Source organism: Rutilus rutilus (assembly GCF_951802725.1).
Source record: "Rutilus rutilus genome assembly, chromosome: 14".
Lineage (NCBI taxonomy): Eukaryota > Metazoa > Chordata > Actinopteri > Cypriniformes > Leuciscidae > Rutilus > Rutilus rutilus.
In genome coordinates this window covers 18229548-18254410 of record NC_140219.1, presented here as the reverse complement: position 1 = coordinate 18254410, position 24863 = coordinate 18229548, and the positions used below count along the sequence as shown (strand labels likewise).

The 24863-nt window shown below is 37.0% G+C and overlaps 1 protein-coding gene across 12 annotated transcripts in view; it reads right to left on the bottom strand.

The window, feature by feature from the left end:
* Window positions 1-24863, bottom strand: part of dlg3 (discs, large homolog 3) — a 94812-nt gene that overhangs the window by 42751 nt on the left and 27198 nt on the right. The gene's annotated exons all lie outside the window — the stretch shown is intronic.

Genomic DNA, 24863 nt, shown 5'->3' with positions numbered 1-24863 from the left:
TGCAGTACTTCTGCAATTTACCTCTCTTAGTAGCCTTGGCATAATAATCCACATATATGTAGAGTAGTGAAACACATTTTTAATATCACTTGTAACACATTTTTAAGATCACTTTTGACTGCTAAATTTACATTGCGTACATGGGTAGAACTACTGCAGAAAGCTTTATATAACATTCAGCTATATTACACAGATATTCACCCCCCTCACATTCCCTCTGGCTGTCACAGCAGCTGTGGCTGATTGCGTTTCAGTTGCAGACCCTGAATAATTTCTGTGCCTCTCTTAGGCAGTAAAGACCTGAAAAGACCATTTGAGTTACAAGAACATATTCTAAAAGCGTTTCCTACGTCACCATCTCTATTTTCACCTGACACTTCCATCCTCGTGACAGGTCCTCACAGATGCAGATGGCACTCAGGTACAGCTAGCTCTCCAGTGTGAGAGGTTAGCGCAGCATCAGCTCTATCTAGACATCTGCACACACTGAGTAAAGACCTGCTCTTAAAAGTTTGCTCTCTAGAAGAATCCGCATTGGTGAGCATATGCAATATTACAAGACTTCTGCTCTTGATTCGCTTATTTGTGTGCAAAAGCATCAGACGCCATTTTGTGTAAAAACTACTGGAAATCTGGATGTGAGTAATCTCATTATGACCTACGTGCTGACTGATCCTAGTTGCATCCCAAATTATGTACAATACACTTTGCACTTCCTGTACACAAAACACTATGTACTCTGTCAGAGTGAATGGCTTTTAGAAGGGTAGTGTCATCTTAAACAGAACAATTAATGTTTTATCCATTTGAAGGAAATTATGTTTCAAACCAACCCACTGACATGTTGCTTTACCACGTAGACAAAAACAACGGGAAAATTCTTCAAAATAAATGTTTCTGTGTCCCACAGAAGACAAGGTCATACAGGTTTGGAATATAAAACGATGACAGAATTTTCATTTCTGAGTGAACTATTTTTCAACTGATCGATTCAGTCTTGTGAGGTACTGTACACTACCGTTCAAAAGTTTGGGGTTTTGGTAAGACTTTTAAATGTTTATGAAAGCCTCTTGTTCACCAAGACAGCATTTATGTTATCAAAAATACAGTAAAACCAATAATATTGTGAAATATTACAATTTAAAATAACTATTCAAGTTGTATAAATATCTATTTGATTATATTTCAAAATGTAATTTATTCTTGTGATGACAAAGCTGAAATTTCAGCATTATTACTCCAGTCTTGAGTGTCACATGATCCTTCAGAAATCATTCTAATATGCTGATTTGCTGCTCAAGATACATTTCTCATCATTATCAATGCTGAAAACAGTTTTGAGGAAACCGTAATGAATTTTATTTCAGGATACTTCGATCAATAGAAGAATAAGATTTCTTTACTAATTACTTTGTAACATTATAAACGTCTTTACTGTCCCTTTTGACCAACTGAATGCATCCTTGTTCATTAAAAGTATTCATTTATTTCCAATGAATGGTAGTGTGATCTATGATAGGTGCCAGTTGTTGTCCATTCTCAGATGAATGCAAAACATCAAGGTATGCGGGGTAATAAAATAGAAAGTTCACACTTTAAACATCTTTGCTATCGTTATCATCTACTCATTCAAAGTCTACCTCACACCACACCGTATAAAAGCCCAGGTTTCTCACTATTTGCTATTGCTAGTTGAGTCAACCGTTAAAAAAAAAAAAACCAGCCGTGAAAAGACGTTAGAGCCCTTTGACAAAAATAGACACACAAATATAAACCGGGAGCAAAATTACAATAATAAAAGGAATTAACACATTTTATCTTCAGCATTGTGTTTTCAGTCACACATAATTTTGATTTGTTTGTGAAAAGGCTTCTGACAAGTGCAACACCCCCTTGTATAGTTGCAAAAGAGCATAGCATAAGTGCACAATGTCTGCATAATGTGTCTGTACACCTTGTAAGAACATCTTGGACAATGAATTATACTTATCCGCAGCTGCACATTGGCACGTTCGAGGACAGATTTGTTAAAGCTAAAGGCCGAAGTGTATTTTAAAATCAGTGCCGCCGCCTTCTCTCATCCACTGAGACGTTCCAGCACAGAGAATGTGATGCAAGGAAATAGGTGAATGTACAGCCATACAATACTATTAAGTCTCCAGATGCCATTAAGCATGAAATGTGTTGCTGTAATAACACAGCAGACCTCCTACGCTATCGGGCCCTTAAACCCATCAGCAAAAGCCATCGTCGTGGTCTAGGGGATATGGGCAGTAATCGCAATGTTTCTATCATGCAACATAAGCAAACGAGATAAAGGAGGATGATAATCTCAGATGCAGTAATCCGGAACGCTGCCGCTGTCTTTGGAGGAGCCGGTGGATGAATGTGCAGCGGTATCACTGAGCTATATGACAGCGATATGTGACCTGAAGTGTCCATGTCCTGAAGAGAGGCTTAAACCATCACTGCTCATACTCTCTATCCCAGATTAAAAAGCAGAGGGATGACGGAGAGGTGAGGTGGTGGAGTCACATAGGGGCGTCACCAGCCCTGGGCTTTCTGGGCTTTCTGGGATAAAGTCATACAGATTTTTGGTTTCTAGCCTCTAATCTTTTTTCCACCCTACACAACTGCAGCTGCCCATTGTTATGCAGTGAGATATTCAAAACAACATCCAGCCCAATGTATATACCAAGGTTTTTCAGTAAAAAAAAAAAAGCACAACTATGAGAAGCATGATGGAGCAGCAGTAGTGACAGTATCTTAATGCTCTGTGCAGACCGGGTCTGAAGATTCATCTGAGCCAGCCAAATCGCTGTGACAGGGGCAGGTGAGCAAGTGGTGCCACAGCTGGCGGAGGCTAGCCACAGCTAATCATACAGCTTACATTCACCTCAAAGTTCAAAAAGAAACTTCTCTACAGACAAAAAGGTTCTTTACAAAACCTTAAAGGTTTCTGTCAGGTGCTTCATATATAGAATATTTTAGGGTTTCCATCAGGGGATCATTTTATGGATTTTATTGGATTTTTTGTCTACATTCTTCAAAATTTCTTCTTTATATTCCACAGAAGAAAGTCATAGAGGTTTGGAACAACATAAGGGTGAGTAAATCATTTTAATTTCATTAAATATCCCTTTAAGGATATGATCATTACGAACATTAAACATGGAGGCTAACCTAAAGTTTATTTCTGTCAAATTATTAATGGTGTAAAGTTGATGAAATCAAAATTGATATTATTTACTTCCTTTAATGCTTATTTGTGTTCTTTTTGTGAATGATTTATCAGTGCTATGCCAAACTGTCATTATTTTAAAAAAAATTAAATGTAAATGTAAAGACAAATCCCTTTTTTAACCCTGTCCCTCCAACCATCTGGCTCAATTCTAGTACATAATTCCTATTTTTCATAATCCAACCAATTACAGATGGATAAAATCAAGTCCCGCCCTAAATGTCTCTCATTGAATATATTGTTTCACTTTGAAATGTCTGAATACAGAAATAAAATGCGTTGCAAACCTCATTTGAAGCCACTTAGTCACTTAAAAGAGTCTTTTAAAGTCCACCTGTGGTGAAAATCCAGCTTTTAATGTTGTTTATATGTCTAAGTGGTGTTTTTAATATGTTTTAAGACAAACCATGTGCAAATTCATAAGTCAACACCATTGCTGAGTATTTTCTGCATTAAACCAAAGACAGTCTCAAAAACGCGGTTTGAAATCGGTTTAAAATGAAAATTGTGTCCCTCAAAATTATTGCCCTTTTATTGACTTTCTTTCTTCTGTGGAACATAAATTACTTCTTTTTTTTTGTCCATAAAATGTCAATGGTATGCAAAACATCATTCTCCAAACATCTTATTTTGTGTTTCACAGAAGACAGACAGTTTAGAAAGACATGAACGTGAGTAAATCATGACAGAATTTTCATAGGGATGATTCCCCTGGACAAGAATCCTGACAAGATTCCAGGTGCTTACAAGACCTCTAAACTCTTGTGCAATCACATAAGACTGGCTCGAGAGAGGTGAGAATAGAGAAACAGTAAGAAGAAAGAGTTACAAACAGCACAAGGCTGGAGGGTGTCCAGATGTGGCAGAAGGGAAAGTCTAAAGGGTACGAGAGGGATTAGACAAATCTGGATTATGTTACAATAAATCCCTTAATTTCCTTTTAATTCAATGTCTAATCATTAAAGGCTGTTTTTTATCAGCCAGCTGTCACTGCTCAGTTATCTACAGCTGCAACACACACAAACACGCGCGCACACGTAATCGAGCAAGCACATCGCGTCTGAACATCCGTTCCAAGTACTGCGAACACAATTTGACTTTCATCTACTTTTTCAAACTCTGTCTTTAGGCTTCTTGTCTTCCTTCTTAACAAACCTCTGTAACAACTACAGAACTGCTGTCAAATTGTAATATCTCCACGTGTGTCCACTGATGGCTCATCTGCCAGAACTGTCTCCATCTGTTGCAACCTAGGAAAATCAATGAATAAACATGTCTCTGTATCTCGAGTCAATACTCTGGATAGGCAGCTCATTTATTGTAACTGTTGCTGTAGCTTCAGTTTGCTCATTAGAGGAGTGAATTTGCATTAGCCCGCTACGCAATTGCCCCTGTCAGGCTTTCCTAATTGGACTTGGCCAGAGACCCTTGGGACCGCAATCCGACAAAGGCTCTCACTGAATCAAGGCAAGCACCAGGGCAAGCGCTTCATCCAAATTGTTAAATAATCAATGTGTTACTATGGCAACAGCTACTCTGGCCTCTGCATTGACTGGAAGGAGCGGGCAGAGTCCGCCCTCCCTCGTTCATCTCTCTCAGGGCATACACTGGCGACGACACCATGACAGTGGTCCGTTCTAGCCACAAAGTGCGATTAACATGCCCACCCAGGCACATTCGGTTCTGTTCTAAACACACAGCATAGGTTCCAGGTATTGTCAATTACATCGTTTTGCAAGCCTCAACAATCACACCATTCAGTGCCACGTCATTCAGTTTTTGGGTGTGACCATGTTGGTATCAGTACACTCTTGACATGTTAAACCATAACAATTTCATTTCTAAACGCTCTAAATAAAGGAGAGCTCCGGTTTCAAAAAGAGTATACAGGGCAGGATAATCACACACATTATTACGTACAGTAGCCTCCTTTAATATGTTTCTTTTAAATAATAGGCTAATACACATTTTAATACAACTATTTAAATTTTTTATAAATTTTTTACATTTTCCATTCTATTTCATTCCTACTTGCATTAGTGCTGTCAAATCGATTAATCGATTCATCTAATATAAACCTAATATACATCTAATATCATCTAATATAAACGTTTATGTTTCTATAATATATGTGTACACACACACACATATATATAATATATATATATATATATATATAGAGAGAGAGAGAGAGAGATTTATATATATATAAATATATATATACACACACATACTGTATATAATATATATATATATATATATATATATACACACATATTACATAAACACAAACTTTTATGTTAGATGCGATTAATTGATTTGACAGCACTAATATATATTATCTATTATTATTGTTAAATGTTATTATATGTTATTATATACAGTCTATATACTGCTCTAACTGCATCCTTTAAATTACATCCCATCATGAAGGCAGTTCTGTCAGATACTGTATGCTCAGATGTGTGCTCTGTGCTTCAAGTCATCCTGCTTGATATAGAGGCAAGATACACCAGGGGAGAAATCCATTTGGAGGATGTATATTGACTCGTTTCCACAGAGCGGTACGGTACAGTACAGTATGGCACGCAGTTATTTCTGTTTCGATTGCCAGAATGGTACCAAAATACCCAACCGTACCATACCAGTTTTTTGGGACCCTTCTGTTGGGGTACCTAGCACAGTAGTCCGGTACCTAAAGGGTGGAGATAGACTCACTGCAGAACGTTGATTGGTTGACAGAGAATCATCACTTGCGCATATTACAAGGGGAATGACAACAAGAGGCGGTATTTTTTAATATACAGTATACCGTATACAGTATATATTAATATAATATACCGTTGCAACACAATGTCGGCGCGCTTGTGACAAACAGCCACATGCCGAGAAGCAAGAACAAGATCTGCTGTATGTCCTCCATTGTTGTTTACCGTGTCGCTTTCTTCTTCGCTTGAGAATTATGTCGATAGCTACTTTCTGGCATACACCACGCCTAATAAGTAAGGGTACTGTTGGCGGTGGAAACGCAAACCAGATCAGGGTTTATCGTCCCAAATCGTATTGTACTGTACTGTACTGTACTGCACCACTCAGTGGAAACGAGCCATAACTCACATGCTTCATGAACTAGAAACTACAGGAGACCTAGGAGGGTCTAGATCAGAAGTTCTCAACTGCTGGTTTGGAACCCACAAATGGGCCAGAGGTCTGTTCTGATAGGATTACGGACAGGAATGTAATGCAACTCTTCCCATGTCTACATTCAATGCAGCTTACAGCTCAAGGTCACTACTTGATGCAAATCCAGCGCTCTAGATGTAGATGTAAAGTGTTTTATGCTTAGGAAACTAAGACAGAAGAGTAGCTACTCTTAGATCCTCTCTTGTTGAGTCTCAATGGGTTTTATAAGCCACGCTGCAATTCAATCAATAAGACTTAATTACCATGCACCCAACATTGCGCTAGGGTACAGGTGCTCACGGACACCAGAAGGGGAAAGTCAGAGACACTGGAATGTATGTGGTAGAGAGGAAAGATGGACATCAGAAAGACTTTTTGTTTTTGTTTCTTCCAGAACATGCAGAAACATGTTGCAGGTTCTTTAATGCATCTGGGAAAACGTGCCAATCAAGTCCAGACAGGCCTTAAAAAGGGAAATTCATTTCGGTTACCGTAGCACCGAACGTAAATAAACGAACGGGTTAGTTCGGCCCAAAATTATGAACATTTTGTCATCATTTCTCACCCTCATGTCAAAAAAAAACAAAAAAAAAACACCCACCTTGGTAGGATTTTAATTTTGGTCTGTTTGGCTTAAAAAAATTTTTTTATTTTTTTTATGGATATGTTATAGTCCTTTTTCATGTTTTTTGTTTGTTTTTTTTGTCCTGTTTAGAGCTTGATGTATGGCAAGAACTATATAATAATTATCAGGAAATGTCTATTTTGCAATTCACAGAAAAAAAATAGCTTTACAAATACAGATTGTAATGTAAATAATGACCGATTTTTCATTTTTGGGAACTGATTTTGAACTAACCTTTTAAGAATTGAATTACCATGATGGTATATGGGTCCTTAAACAATCAGGAGTTTTTTTTAGTTACTGAAGCATGTCCTGGCTGTGTGTTCTGTTTGGTCATGGTAAGCTGCTCCAAATGAGCCTCAGCGAGGTCACCAATCTGACCTTCAGATAGCGCTAAAAGATGATATTAAATATTACATGCTCTATAAATAAACAGAGCTAGCCTGAGTATGTGCCTTTAACGTATGCGGTATATAATATATGGCGAGTTATGCAGCGTCAGTCTGACTAGCGGGGGGTTGCCGGTTGACGAGGAACACATCAGCAGAATAAGGGTTAATAATTCAATCTACCCTGCCCTGTCTGATCACACTGTTGCCAGGTTACGTGAACCACTGCCGCAGCAGTGCTGTAACCATCTCTATCATTACACTGCGAACACAGCCTCAGTCACCATTGAGATGAGAAGTCAGAGTGCTCTGCATTCTATCACAACAGGCTGAGAGAGAATCTGATGCAGGGATGTGATACGCCACTGCGTCTGCTATGGAGATTTATACTAACATGTAACTGTACTTAATTACAATTCATATAGAATGAAAGAAACGAATAACAAGTGCTGTTTCGAGTGACTTCACTGCTAACCGGCTGGTTGCTACCCCTTGTTGCTAAGCTGAGAGCTGTGCCCACTCCTCTGCGTGGTGTCCTGTGCCAAAAACAAGGAATATACTCAAAATTATAATTTTTTCCTTTTTCTTTTGAAATCTGTGATGTCCATGTGTCATTATGAGAAATGTGACTTCAGGACTTGTGCTCTCTTTTTAAAGTTCGCCCAAAAAAGCAAATTCTGCCATCATTTACTACTGTTCCAAACACTTTCTTTCATCCAAGAAACACAAAAAGAGACGTTTTGATGAATGTTCAACGCTTCTCTTTTCCATACAATGAAAAAAGGAACCAGGGACTGGCAAACTTTAAAGGGGTCCTATTCCACTTTTCAGCTTTAGTAAGTGTGTAATGTTGCTGTTTGAGCATAAAAAAACACCGGCAAGGTTACAAAGCTCAAAGTCCACTCCAAAGGGAAATATTTTATTTAACAGAAGTCATTTGGACTACAATGCAATTTTTCCGGGCTTTTTGAAGTCATAATGTTACTCATTTAAATAATCCCCACCCACAGAGCACGCAAAAAAGTGGACGAGGCCTGTTTGAGCTGCTGCTATGTCAAAGAGATGTGTTTTTTTTTTGTTTCATTTGTTTGACCTTACTGAGGCTGACAAACTTAGAGTGGTTAAAATTTATTTTAAACACTGTTCCTGGAGATTATAATCCCAAAGTTTATCAGTTTATCTGTGCTGCACATTTTACAGAGAACAGCTTGAGTACCTACCTGAAAGTACAATGCAAGCTACGCACAAAAGCTTCTCCTGAAATGGAGTAGTTTCCACTTTGTCGGGACAATCTGTTGTTTATGGAAGTTGTGTGTTGTTGCTACGCTCGCCTGCTAGCCAACATACATATACATACATATATATATATGTATATGTATATATATATAGATATATAGATATAGATATAGATATATATATATGGTTATTATATTATATTATTATCATTATTATATAAATGAATATTAATACTATTAATATTTGAATAAGATTATTAAAATGACTTATAATAAATAAATAGTTTCATTTATGTATTAATTTTTCGGTAAAAGACAAATACATTTGACAAGCAAACTTCCCTTGGACTCTATGACTCTAAATAAAAAAAATTAAATAATGTTTTTTGAATGAAGTCAAGCTTTTGTTATTTTTGCTAGTTTTAAGCATTTGTTCAATTTACATTAGTTGGTAAATCAATAACACATTTTTGCAGTGTACAGGTTTCAAAAGACATGAGGGCGAGTAAATTATGACCATCCCTTTATGAAACGCAATAGTGACTGTAATTGTCCGTGTAGCGAATAGCCTGTGATACATCAGCTTTGTTCTAGCAGGCCTTATCCTCTCAGATCATGACCTTGCTGCATGTTGCTTCTCCAGCAGTCACTCTGGCGATCCATAACGCTCCGTGCAGCAGACGTGATTCACAGGCTCAGACATTACTGTCTCTGTAAGCTTATTCTGCGAGCAGCTCGGGCCACCTGAAGGCAGCACAGAGACGAGCACAGACACAGTTGGCACCGGAGCGCATAGCAGCGGCGTCGAGCTCACAGTGAATGCTGTACATTACTTTGAGAGCTGTGGTTAAAACAACAAGCAAAGAGGACAGAGGGCACCTCTGACTGACTCCATGTTCCTCTCATTCATTCTCCATCTCTCTCCTCTCTTCCGAAGTCATGACTATGAAATCAGGGCTACATCCCTGAACTTCATCACGCCCACATCGCTTCATTCACTTCGTGTGCCTGCCTTCAGCTTGGCTGACCAATCTGTGTAGGTGTCGAATTTGAAGAATTACAGTAAGTAGGACAACAGCAAGAACGACAGTAGAAAAACAAGTGCTGTGCCACTACTTTCTGTGTGCAATTATGAATACATTCATGAGGACGTGTATCCATATGCTGGTGTATTTACTGCCAAATAGCAATGAAAAGAGGCTTTGTTTTAAATGTTCGTATCACATCAGGAATTGCCAAAACAATCTGCCTCCCACGGAGGGGCCAGATTTGCAGTCTCTCTTGCACACCTTGGACAGGAGACAGAGAATATCAGAGCTTAAGCCCCATAGCGAAGATCTCCACTGTGACCGTCACTGACTTTCATGTTTGTTTTTTATCGCAGCCACTGATCTGAGAACACACAGACCATTCGTAATCAGAAGAACTTTTAATATGACTTATGGAGAATATGATTCAGTCCATCAGAGAGGTGTGATGTGGACCGAGTGTTATGGTAAGGTAAAAGGAAAGTGACCTAGAATTAAATAGAGTTCTAATATCAGCATATTTCATACATTTCATAGAGGCACAGTTTTATTTTGTTCACAGTCATTTACAGTATTCACCGTCTAATTCTGTTATGCAATATTCTCCATATGGAGAAACAAAACTCGAACATTCACACATTTCCACACAAACTCCCCTCGTGTGTTCATTTTTGGCTCGTTCGGTTATGCCTTACCATGTTTAAACAGGCTGCATGTTGCAGAATATTACAGATTTGACTAAAATCAGCATAGAAATGCAAAAAATATATATCAAAAGTGAGAAGAAAAGTCATTTATAATGTTACACCATTTTTCTATTTCTAATAAACCGTTTTTTTTACTTTCTATTCATCAAAACTCTAATAAAATGTCACGTTTTCCACAAACAGACTAAGCAGCACAACTGTTTTTAACATTGATATTAATAAGAAATGTTTCTTTAGCAGCAAATCAGCATATTAGAATGATTTCTGAAGGATCATGTGACACGTGAAAAAAAAAATCTGCTTTGCATCACAGGAATTCATATTAACGTATTAAAATTGAAAACATTAAATTGTAATACTATTTCATTTTAATTTTGATCAACTAAATCTTGATTTGGTGAACATAAGAGACTTCTGTCAAAAGAACTACAAAAATCGCATTGACCACCATAGACTAAATGTTTGAATGACAACATCACAAACACAAAGCAGTGTTAAAATGCTTTTAAGATGAGTTATAATGAGGTCCAGGCCAGTTGCCTCACCTCAGTGATCCACGCAAATAAGAATCACACCAAAAAACACTCAAATAAAGCCAATCGAAACGGCAAAGGATTTACGGTTTAAAGGACAGGAACAGGACATTACGAAGATGATTAGAAATGTATTACTAAAACATGAAAGATGGGATTCTGCCTGTTATGAGCGAACAAGAAAAAATATCATTATCTCTACGGGGATCGAATACCTCAAAGGACCAATCAAAACTATTCAGACTAAATCAGACTAAATTCTACATGTGCACCCAGGTCACTTTTTCAACAGATCCAATGTCAAACAGTTTTATTCAAGCTAACAACCCTCCTATATTGTTCCAAGACTTTTTGCTTGGGTTTGAGCTTTATTTAATAACTCATAACCAAAAGTAATTACATAAATGACTCTTGCTCATTATTCCATATTCTCAGTGGACGGTTTGACGAGAGAATGCTCAGAGGATGTAAATTGTATTTAGAGCTGTCAAGCAATCAGCCTTTTTAAACAGAAAAATGGGAGGTTCATACAGTCCCCAAAATCTGTCATTAATCACCTTTCCTTTCACTGAACAGTTAAAGAAAACGCAAAGTGCTGCTCTTTTTCAGGGTTGTGTCGAGAGGTTCAAAATGTCACGGCGGCCTCACGTCCCCTGAGGTTTAAGCATTAAAAATGTGGCATGCTGTCACCGGGATGTCACGAGGGATGCTCTGTGAATAACCACACACAGTCAGTCGAACACCGATGGCAAAAATGATTTTAGAGAGTTCACGATAAGTGGACCTCTGTTGCGTCACTCTCTCAGGTTCAACCGCTGGCCCTCGCCGTCACGAGCTCTGCAGAGATTCTGATGAGCATTTGCAGTGCTTGGATTTGGCTGATTATATAATTGGAATTTTAATGTGGAATATTAATCCACTGAGGGCCCACATTCAGTTTTATAAGCTGGCTGATCAGGATCTACTACAGCAACTCCAGCAGCCTATTCAAAGCTCAGCGACTCTCTGTGTTACACAAGCAACACTCCTGTAAGCCAGTACACTAAAATAGTGCAAACTTACAACATAGTGGCATTCCCAAATATTATTATGGGGGTTAATATGCAGCGTGATTATCCTGCAGTGTACTGAAGAGCTTACGTAAGTGGTCATGGATGTACAGGTATGAGTTTTTGTGTGTGTGTGGGTCAGCTTTTACCATCATTTCAATATACTTAAAATCACCTACATTTTTGGGAGCAGTCAAGCATCTCCACAAAGAAAACTGCTTAATAAACATACTAAAATAATGTCACAAATAGCTGATTTCAATAAAGCCAATAATGTTTTTCATGCAAAGTCAAGTAGATATTAAAATGCTATAGATCTTTTATGAACAATATACAACATTATAATGCACAAAAGTTAAAAAATTATATTCGTTTTCAGATTTGCTAAAGATCTAATTTAACAGTGTAACATTATTATTGTTTTTAAAGATTTAAAAGTAATAACTGCAATCTTTAAGTTTCATTCATAACTTGAATTATGAATCCCCCCCCCCCCCCACACACACACACACCACCATTAGAAGTAAATGCCAAATGACCTGGTTCAAGTACTTAATATATTTAACGTGTAACAATTAATCATGTTATATTAATCACACAAGATTAATATAACATGAGAGCTAATAGAGGAAATAAAGGCGCTACACCTTAACCAGCCTTAATGGGTGCCTACGGTTTCTTTCTTTTTGTTTTGTTTTCACTTTTCTGTTTCCCTGTAAAACCACACTGTCACGAAGTCACGATGACTAATGTGAAATAATAAAGTATTTTAGGTCTACAAGACAAAAATACAGCAGAAACATCTAGTGCGTCTGACCAACATGTCACAGGTTTCTGAGGCTTTTGCAAATAACCAAGCAAATGTAATGACAAAAATACAGTATAATACCGTACCTGTCAAAAGTTTGGAAACATTGCCATTTTTTTATGCTTTTAAAAGAAGTATCTTATGCTCACCAAGGCTGCATTTATTTAATCAAAAATACAGTAAAAACGGTAATATTGTGATTAATTAATAATCATTTAATCATAATAATCATTTAAATTAATTTTAAATGAATGTTGTAATGTAAAGTGTATCTTTCTGTAATTTTTTTCCAATAATTTCCCAGACAGATTGTAATGGTCATGGATTGAAAGAAAATAAAAAGTCTGCTCATGTTTTCGATCAAGCATTTCCTTTAAAGTACATTGGCAATCGACCGACAGATATCAACACTCTACCTACAGCTCCTACTTGAGGTGTAAATGAATTAAAACAAGCCCTCCGTACAAAACTCAAGTGTTAAATCAAACACAGACGCACTGCCTGCAAACCATGTAACGGCGGGCCGATAATCCAGCACGTTATCTGTACAGGCTCGGCACAACCCTCTAGTAGCTGTGGCCTGAGGCAGCTGGGACTCTCAGATATCAGGGATGTTCTGCTTGATTTGTATCTCTCTGGAGAGGAAGAGTGAGTGAGCAAGTCTGTGTGTTGTGTGCCAGGGGATGTATACATGCAAACCGTTATTACTCCATCAAGCCAATGTCCAATGAAGCCAATGAAATGTGTTAGAAAAAAATAACAGCTTCAACCTCTATAGGGACAAAGATCTGATTAAAAGGCTGGATTACATTAGTGTGCCCTCATGTGCGATATCACGATTATTTACACAATCTGCTTTTGAAGAAATATCGTAGTATCATGCTACAGTGCATGTTCTATCAGTTGCAGTTTCGGCGCCTCAGTCCCAACATACTGTACAACGCAACGCACATTCACATCGCATGTTAAAGCAGAGGTTACGGGTACGTGACATTGCAGTTATTAACAATCACTAAAGTTTATTATTTACATGCGCAAAGCCTTGCCAGTTAAAACGATTTTTTCACTAAAAGCCTGTCAAACAGAACATGAGAACTAAACTCATCTTTCGCGTCTTATTGCGCTTCACAAGGTTTACATAAACACAGTCGTCTTAAAGTGACAGCAGTGCCTAATAAACCTGCCGCCGCTTGTCATAAATGTTAATCAAACAACAAAAGACAAAGACAAAAACACTTCACGCTCTTCACTAAATCACTTCTTTTACATTTAAATTTATGCATTTGGCAGACGCTTTTATCCAAAGCGACTTACATTGCATTTCAAGGTACACATTTAGATTCTTATCAGTTCTTGCTTTCCTTGGGATCGCCCATGTCCACAGCGCCAACGCTCTACTGTTTGAGCTACAGGAAAGCCTTCAGTAGCTTTAATAAGAATCAGTGTATATATAAGTTATACAGTGAAGTCTATGTTTAATTTTTACATTTGTTTATTAAATTTCTCGAATGCTATTGTGAAAAAATAAAACACTGTTTATTTCATTTGTATATTATATTGCATTTGTAATGTGCATCTTTGTTCTTATTTTTAATAACAAAGATAACCCCTAAATGGTCTGTCATTCTTTTTTCTTTTATATTTTCTTTCCTTGTAAGGCTACATTTTTTAAATAACGAAATTAGTTTGGCTATACTGCTCAGTCACTTGCAAAATCGTAAAAAAAAACATTAAAAAATCGTGATTTTCCTGAAAAAAATTGTGATATGATATTTTTTGCCATATCACCCACCCCTAGTGCCCTGACATCACTATGGGATGCATGTAACCTGAACTTGAACTCCCAATTTGACAGCTAAATAAGACATTGCATAATAAACATTGCATATGAAAAATAAATTGGTGACACTTTTTTTAATAACATTATTAGTGGTCTCACAAAGGACAGCTCCACAGAACCAGTAACCCTACACAGTTAAACTTTGATGCGTGACTCGTCCCACACGCTTGCACTACGGACATGAATTGAAAGATGTCTCGAATCATACAGTATGTTAATGAGAGATGTGCTATTACTTTTTTCAACAATCACTTCTGAGATTATGAAGTGTGCATATGGACACTTTACTATCCCATGAGGCTACGGGAGAGGATTTGTGAATGGAAGTGGAGTGACGTAATTGAAACTGGTACTGTAGGTCACATGATAATGACAACATGGCGAATGTAGAACTTCCGGATTACATTCATACTACACAAATGCATACTATGTAGAACGTACTTTTTTAGCGGCTACAAAGTACTCAAAATTCAAAGTAAGTCCCTACTCAAGAAAGGATGCGATTTCGGATGCAGTCGAGGATTTGAGCAAGTAAGCAACCACCTAACAACCAACCAGCCTACCCTAGCAACCACCCAGAAAATCCAAAACATTGCATAGCATGTTAAAAACATTCAGTCTAATGAATAGGCTTATCAATACTTAGCTTGAGTAAAACTGCGCAAACAATTGTTCTTTGTGCCTTAGAATATGGGTATGTTGACAGAATTAATTCCAGAGCTTTAAATAAATGGACACACTCCAGCTGCTAATGTAAATATTTGATGCCAAAACAGGGAGAATTTTACTTGAATTTCCATGCCAGATCAGATGTTACAAACACGACTCTTTTAATTTGTTAAATATAAAATATGTATTTTGTGCATATGACAAATTTAGAATAAAACAGAATATCATATTCAAATCTTAGATGACTTCAATCTGGCGCACACTAAAATATTAATTAATTCATAAAACATTTCATTAAAAGCAATATGTTCATGTTAAACTTTCAATCAAGCTCAGAATGAACTACGAATAAAACAAAGCTTTTTGTGGTGATTTTTAAAAGTGCAAGAGTGATGGTGTAATTACAGCTGCTTTTTATGCACATCCTTTCAGGGAGAAACAGAGACGAACAACTAATTGCATTAGCAAACAGTGTTAAAGCAATGTGAATAAATGTTCTCTGAAAAAAAAGATGCTATTTTGGAGGCAGTAAAAAAAAAACATTAAAGGGGAAAAGGGATGAGAACAAGGAGAGCGAAGACAAAAAGATTGGTAAAACACTATGAAAATTGGAAACGTCCAGAAAATGGCTGAAGGGCTACAGAGATAATGCAGCAATGAGAGATGACACACAGAGCATCTCTACATGAAAGGGATGCTCTTTACTGGCAGTCTCCTTCTCATATGATCCTTATCTGAGGGGGATGATAGTGCATATAAATTTGCATATACGTGCAGTTTGTCAACTTTTAAAAGCTTTATTTGTTGCTTGCAACAAAAATATTTGAATATGACCAATGAAATAATTAGGTGCCAAATAACCTTTTTAAGTTGGCAAATTGCATGCATACATTTTACATAATATTTTTGTAAGGAATATAAAGTGAAATACTGCTTTTCATAATTTTTCAGTTCAGATACATAATGTTAAATAAAAATAAAAAAATAAAAAAAAACTTTTTTTTTTATATTCGTTTTCAAAGTTTATATTACGGCTTTATATATGATCAAACATTTGCATGTGTCATTATATTATTAACATTTTACCAAAATCAAGCTCAAATAGAGAATGTGTTCTCTGAAATGTCCATTATTAAAACAGCCGCATCTGAGAGTAAGTGCATCGCATAACGTTTTCATTAACATACATTATATTGAAGCTACTGTATGTGGGCACTCAGTTGTTTCTGTCACTTGGCCAAAATCTCATGTTATAAAAGATATTAAAGACATTGTGAGTTAGACACTCTTCTCTGCTCCTCAAATACATAAAACATTAGCCTTTATATATATATAGTGTTTCTTGAGTAAAGAAAACACATACATATTCAAACAACTAGTTCTTTATTTACCCTTGCATTGCAAACAAGCAGCGATGGTCCAAACTATAGAGGCGGGGTGGAGTTATGAGGTTTTCTGACAGATATGAGGATCCAATGAGGTCTAACACAAGCTCTTTTAAAAACTTTTAGTATTTTTTAATACTAAAATGTTCGAAATATGGAGATACAAGGTTTCTGCCCAATAGCGACAATAAACTAGATTGTTTTTCTAGTTGCATTTGGTAAAGATTTGTGTTCCAGTTTAATGCTGTCACTCTAGTGACTGTATTTGTGCCACTCAAAAATCTCTTATTCCTTGCTTGTTTTAAAACCAAATTGTCAAATGTTTATTTATGAACTGTTAAAAGTGGTAGCCTGTAATTGCAAGCTATTTCTATTCTGTATGTGATCTAACCCTTAAATTGTGGGGGGTTTTCAGTGTGGTTCCCAATTAAAACCCACACAAAGTTTTCCCTAACAATTCAATCTTACAATTAGGCTAACTATGTTAAACAATAACCAATAGTATTTTTGAAGCATATTTGAATGTTTTCATTAAATACTGTACCTCAAAATACAACAAAATGTGATTCCGAATGTGTATAATTAACCCACAAATTTCCATATGGACAGCCACACAGTCAGTGTAAGCATTATAAACCTAACCAACACTGGGGAATAATGGTTCTCGGCGCATTTAATCGATGACCAGTGATTCATGAATCTGTTTGACTTATTAAAAAGAAACATTCGTTCACAAATTGGACATCACGGGTCATGTGCAGAACACGCTGGCCTGTACTCAAAAGATATAATTAACCAATGCCTTGTCACTAAATTAGATCTGATAAAAGAGGCATATCGACACAAATACTTTTCCCATCTGAAAGTTAATTACGTTTTAATTTATTCCTGCAATTTTTAGTCACAGGTCGGTGCCCCTGCACAGTGTAAATGAAAAATGTAAATGAATGCAAGCAATCCTGCGTATAGAATACTCTCTGCAATCGCTGTACGCTCACGAGTGAGTCCACAGCAGAGGTAAAAACCAAAAAAGGTCTAAAATTACAAGCACCGGGAAGCTCAAAAGCTCTGTTAAAAGCACCCACAGACTCCCACAACACAAAGAGAGTCAGAGGCTCGTGGATCAGCACTCTCCAGTTATTGATTGTGATGCATGCAGATTCTGTGATCTTGTGTGGGAGTTTTAACGCCGGCCGGTGCAGAATGCAGCCACTGACAGTTGAAGCATCACACAGGGAGTGGGTCAGAGTAATGGCACAAAAGAGGGAATGACTTTGCAAGCTCTCTAAAAATAGGCTCTTAAATTCATTGGGATGTTAGCCATTAAACTGAAGCAGCAGGGAGGGTTTTGTGACAACGCTGCAATAGCAAGCAGCACTTCTGCCGAGGCTCTCTGTGGCATGTGTACATGTCTGCCTTCCTTGTCAGCATGGTGGATGCATCCAGAACTGAATAAGATGAGTAAGCTGACTGCTATTCTTCTGTTTTCCAGAACAGTCACCACTGCGATCAGCAAAAAAAAAAAAAGAAGAAATGAAACAAAGCAGGTGAGCAAACAAATAAACAGCCCTCTTTTTTTCCCCATCCCACGTGTGGCACTGAGCGGAGCAGGGGAGCTGCGCTCCAACAGGGTCGCCAGCTGAGAGCATATGGCTGACAGGTCAATGGCCATGAGCAATACAGTCACTCACATTAACACCCACACAAATGTATTTATATGGGCAAATATCACAATGTATAAAGCTCACGTAGTGGGCCAGCCAGTGCACAGAAAATTACCAAACATCCTGCTGCAAATTACTTTGTAATCTTAATAACATGCATCATTTTTCACTACACGATCCAAACATCAACAGAAGAGCAATTTCTTCAATGCTGCAAATGTCATAAACAAGCTTAGGGCTCGATAATAATGGCCCGACGGCTCGGGGACAGTGTGAGACAGTTTTGGGCAGGCTGACAGAAATGCCACTTGCCCTTATCAGCAGCGTTGCTACTTCTTCTTACATTTGTTGATCATATTCATATAATTTGTCTTGCAATCTTATTCTGCTGTTAATTTTGCCAAATTAGATATAAATAATCTACACAAAATAGGAAATTTAAGCAAGAATAAATTGTCTTCAAAATCAAATCTGAACACACACACATATATATACAGTATATATATATATATAAGCAACATTATTAGTAATAATTTTTACAAAAAAAAATATTTTTCAGTGTTTTTAATTTCAAACTGTTGTTGAGCTCATTAAACTATTTAAATTAGAGTAATTTTTTTTAAATCAGACATAACAGAACTAACAAGCCACTGAGTTGTAGACCGCAACATGCACTGTTTATAATATATTTAGGCTTTATTTAAAAATAGTCCAAATATTTACAGAAATATGTTTCCTTCCCTGTCACTAAACTAACGGATAGCATTCAAACACAAGCAGCTTTAATATTAGTTTATCAACAGTAGTAATATGGTTTCTCTCATTGGATGGAGATAAAGGAAAACACAGGCAAGCGGCCAGAGATGGAGCAATAATGACCATTAGAGGTGAGACTGTGTAAGAACATACTATGTTCTAGACTTCATCACAGATCAAACCAAACTTGTTGTATTATACCACGACTCCACTAGTTCCCATAAAAACAGTCAACCATCTCTTTTAAGTTCTCAGAGACACATCCTTTACCCTTTCTCTGTGTATAAAAGCCAACTCTAAAAGTATACATAAATATTGCAGTGTACCTTCTCCCCCATTTCATAGTGCATTTGCAGTGATTTTCTATGCGCTCCATCGTTGTTGTTTTTTTATGGGCTGAGTACATTTTGTTTTAAGAACAGGTTTAGACGCTTGCATGATGTGTGTGTGTGTGCACTTCTCCAGTGCCAAATATTTTTGAGTAGGATGATGGATTGATAGACTTCTGACAACTGATACTTCAGCAGTGAGAAGGCCGTGAAACAACGCACTCTAACAATCACTTACTAAGCAAATGCGGTAGGTTTTTCAGCCTTGTAGATCTCTAAATCAATAACATAATGCTGTAAATGAAAAGAGCTATGATGTGGTCATCTTCCTTTCCAGGCCAACTGCCTGAATAGCTTCATATGTGTGTGTATAGAGTAGCCTACTGTGTTATAGTGGGCTAATAGAGGCCCTCTCAAAACAGACTTGGTGAAATCTAGATCAATGCATGCACAAAGTAATAAAAAAAAAAATCATATTGTTAAGTTCTGCACATCAAGGTAACTGCAGCGTCAGCAAATAAAATGCTGTGATGAAGATGCACGATCATGTCTGCAAAATGCCACTGAATTCATCTCTCTCTCTCTCTCTCTCTCTCTCTCTCTCTCTCTCTCTCTCTCTCTCAGGCAGCAGGATTTCTAGCCTTCTTGTCACTATGGCAACACCTAAAGTTAATTGGGTACCTATGCAGTGTTGGGCAGAATCAAACAGCGTTCTCCTACAAGACCATGCATCTTTTTGAAGTAACATACACATTGAGAGTGAAATGTGGCAAGTCTTAGTTGTCTAATTAAACAAACGTGCTGTAGCATAGAAAGTAAAAGCATGTGACATTCCAATGTTTTGCCTGTTAATAACCAGCACTAGGTTGGATTTACTTAGTTTTAATCCATAAAACAATATTTTTAACAATATTTTTAACAATATTTAATGTACTATATATTTTATCTCATAACTACAAAGTAAAATGTAAAATATTTTGAGATACATCCAATAGGATTTACCTTAGAACAAAATAAAATGTACATTATAGTTATGGAATCAGATATGAAATGTAAGATTTATTGAGATCAATTTGATCACATAAGCTTTTTGAAATTGTATAAATTTGATCACATAAAGTTTGATCCCATAAGCATACGAATCAGCTATTTTATAGTAAGTGTTTTCACTAAGCAACCGGGTCTAAAAAAGATATGTATGAAATTAGAATTTATTGTAAGGTCACATTTGTGAAAAAAACAAGATTGAATAGATAAAAAGTAAAATACTTTTCTCATCTTCATATGTGTGGCTACCTACTATAAATTCTCAGTTCTCCAGAAGGACATATATTGGTTTTGGTTGAAAGAGGAGTGTCTCGTGGGACCAACCCTAAACTGGTCCCTTCTGGAATAGATGAGGTAAACCTTATCTTCCTCCACAACATAAACCCCAACCCCAACCCCCACTCCATTTCCTTTCTGCAACACAAAACCTCACATTACAAATGAAAATCCAATTTGTTAAAATCTTTCACAAACCCAGCCTCCTCTCAGATGAATATATTACTGTCTATGGTGATGTCTCAAGCTAGCGATCCATCCGTAAGCGCTCACACATGCTAGCTCTGCCCCTGATTTATGACATACATAATCAACTGAGGAACTTGGCTTACTGCTGAGATCACAAGAGCACAGAATATCACGTCTGATATAGCAGGATGCACCATTAATGAGATGCTTAATGAGAAAAAAAAATCTGAACGTACTCCACGTATTCTCTGCCATTCAATGCACTGTAATGCCAGGCTTTATTCTAATGAATGCAAATGTTCAATCAGAATATATTTCTCACAAATTGGCTATACTGGGCATCTGCAAGAGGACGCATTTAGGCATTATACTGCACATAACCTAATACTATTAAATACAACTCATTAGATGTGCTGTTAATCCAACAACTGCTAGGAGCATGTGTGCACAACTGTGTTTGATGGAAATGTAATAACATTAAATACGTAAACTGAATTTTTATATATTCAGGAAATACTCAACCTTATAATTTTTTTCCCCTTAAAAGATTTTTAATTTTCTATACTGCTGTTTGAAGAAAGACCATAGACATATAGATGTAATAATGATCACGGCATGCAGAAGTTCAGATAATAAACAAGCAAATTAACTGTCAATCTCCCAATTCCAAATGTCCTGTATACTGGACACATCTGTTTTTCTTGACATATATGGCAACAGTTATGCTGTCAGGTTAAAAATATATATATATATTTTTAATCTTGGATATAAAATTAGAATAGTTATAATGTATTTGTAAAAATATGATATATTATATGGCACAATATAAAATGATTTTTTAAATGGTTTAAAATACATTTTGAAAAACAAGACTTTCTACATAGGATGTTAAAATGTAAGTAGCACTTTATACAGTGTCCATATTGTCAAATTACACAGTGCCCATGTTAAGATGATTACAACAGGACTTACAAAACCAGGAAATAATTACATATTAAATGCATGTTGCTCATTAATATCATTCACTACTTACTCACGTACTGAAGTGAAAAAAATAATTATCTTTATTTCTTCAATATTTTTTTATCTAATAAATCTGATAGTCCAAAACTGTACATGCAGTAGACACAAAAATACGCTATGTTTGCTTTGCAATAGCTACAATGATAAAAATAAACATTTTATTTTATCAGAATAATATTTTATTTCACATTTCAGCATAGTGGGAACTGAATATTATAGTTCCCCTGCTATTTAATATGCAGCATTTAACATGATTTATTTGTAAAGTTTCATATCTCAGGAGGACTGAGGACGATAATGATCGATGAATCATCTCTATAGTAATGGTTGGCTTTATGAATGAGACAATGAGCAGTTGTCTCATTTGCAGAAAGACAGCATCCATTTGCCTTTTTGAGTCTCTCAAATTGTAATGAAGCCAGGACACATCTTGTCACATACATTTCAATCTCACTTGCATCCTTTCAGCCTTGTCCATATGTTTAGCAGCTACAAGGATGCGTTCACAAAAAAAAAAAAATCCTTCTTGATATGATGCAGACGCTTCCTCTCTAAGATGGAGGCTGTCTGTATCGCAGCTAAGGGTAAGAGCTGAGAATCTGAGGAGTAAAGTCTCACTTAAAATCTACTCCTTCATCCCCACAGACTTCTTCAAGTACATATGTAATGAACACAGTTCCTGAGCACCTGTACATTGATGGACGTGCAACTGTGAGTGTGGACAAGGACTGCATTTTAGTGGCCAATCAAGAATGTTAATACTGATATAAAACAGGCAAAAACAGGTTAATCGATAACATCTCAAGGGAAAACTTTTGACAGAATCACGACAGAAAAGCATCCAGCACTAGCAACAACAGTACATATGCAACACCTACAGATACCTTCAATCACTTATACAAGCACATCATTTGAAATGAAAAATAACATCTTGTGATAAATGATGTAAGGATGAACGGTTATTTAACACTAATCATAGCCATAAGACTTGCCATAAAGTTCAAGAGCACAAAATGACAAAACGGTGCCTAGAGACAAGAAGACTGTGCACGATTCAGCACTGCACATTATTCCAAAGGAAATAAATGCCTGTCTTCATAATCTCTACCATTTAAAACAACACTTGCCCAATCTTCTGGTTCTATTCTTTTAAATAATGTCCACTTTTCACAATCCAATAAAAATTCAGATTAATAAAATTAAGTATAGATGAACAAAATAAGTATTGTCCTACATTTTTCTCATTCACTATCAAGTTTCACTCAGAAAATCATAAAATTCCGATTCTATGTTGATTTTAGAATCAATACATAAATGATGAATAGGCAATGCAGCTATAAGGTGAACTGGGTCAATTTAATCATAAAATATATTTTCTTTCATATGCATTCATATGCATCTTTCAACATTATTTGCCTGAGCACAGCTACATTAGCTCAACCAATGGCACGTAGGGGTGGGACTATCTGTTTGGCTTTCCAATGGAAGACAGACAGTGCTTGGGAAACCTGTTAGAAAACAGTTCTTTTTCAGTTTGCTGATGCTAGGGGTGCAAAAACGACACACTTAAAAGCACATTAAAGCACAAAGCAGAGTGCGAGGAAATATATCTGTAATTTTTAACAAAACAAACGGGAAACTTCTACATGATTTTCACCTGTGTTCAGCGGATATGACTGTGTTTATATAGTGTATGCACTCAAAGCTCTAAAAACAGTTAAATATGGCCATACAGAAAGTGGGGGGCCAAACCATAGCTCACAAATCCACAGCTTTTCTTTCAAAGTGTCTCCTCTTGCGGCTCCACCAACTGCCTTCTCTTATGTAACCCACTCTGGTTCCTCAGCCCGCCTGTCTTCATTGGCTGATTTCTCTTTTCCACATTAGAACTTTCACCTCTATTACCACCACTATCATGTGTCTTTGTGATGACTGCCAATAATGACGAACATTCTACCCCCTTTTTACTGCTCAACGAAATTCATTCATATTTACTTCAGAAGCATTAGACTTTGCAAATGAAAAAACAACCACGAGGCCTTGAAAGATAACTAAAACTTCTTTAATAATCTTGACAGGTAACAGCCTGGCCAGAGAAGGAGAAACCAGCAAAGATGATCCATGATCTCCTCCTAACATACGAGAAGCTTTAATAGTGTCATTGTCCTATATACCTCCGTTAAACAATTTCCTTCTCATTAATTAAACATACACTCCATCAATATGCCCTAAGAGTGCTCGTGCCTATCAGGTATTGCATGCGGCGCACAAGAGAAGATATATGCTTGATTTATTTCCCATTGCTGCATGTCATACATCAAAAATGAGAAGGAAATGATCACAGAAAGAAAGAATAAGCAGGAAATATCCCATCTTAAGGGTTCATTTATCTGGTTTACAGCAAATGCTGCCAAGAACACATGCATAATTCATTATTAAAACAAAAGCCAATGAGTGAAAAACCGCACTGCTTTTGACTGATGCCTCTCCCATCCTCTGAACAGAGGCAGAATTAGTCAGCTCCTTGCTCACGCCTTCCCTCCCTGCGCTTGGTGAAATTTCACCCTCGCTGCCACCGAGATCTCACCCTCCATTTTCTCTGCGTCTCTACCACTCTCTCTGCATTCTCTCTCCCTCAGCCATGCACAAATACCAATAAAAACCTGTGCACTCGCACACACCCTGACATCGTAGACATGCACACGCATTGAAGGCACAGAGCATGCATGCGGGCTTGTTCTCACATGAGAGCCTGCTTCCTCCATTTTATACATTCAGAGCGACCCTTCCCCCACCCCTGCTGCCACTTACACACACACACACACACCTCACTTAATTACAGCTTCTGTTCCCTGGTTCGGTTTGATACGCTCTGGTCTATGAGGTT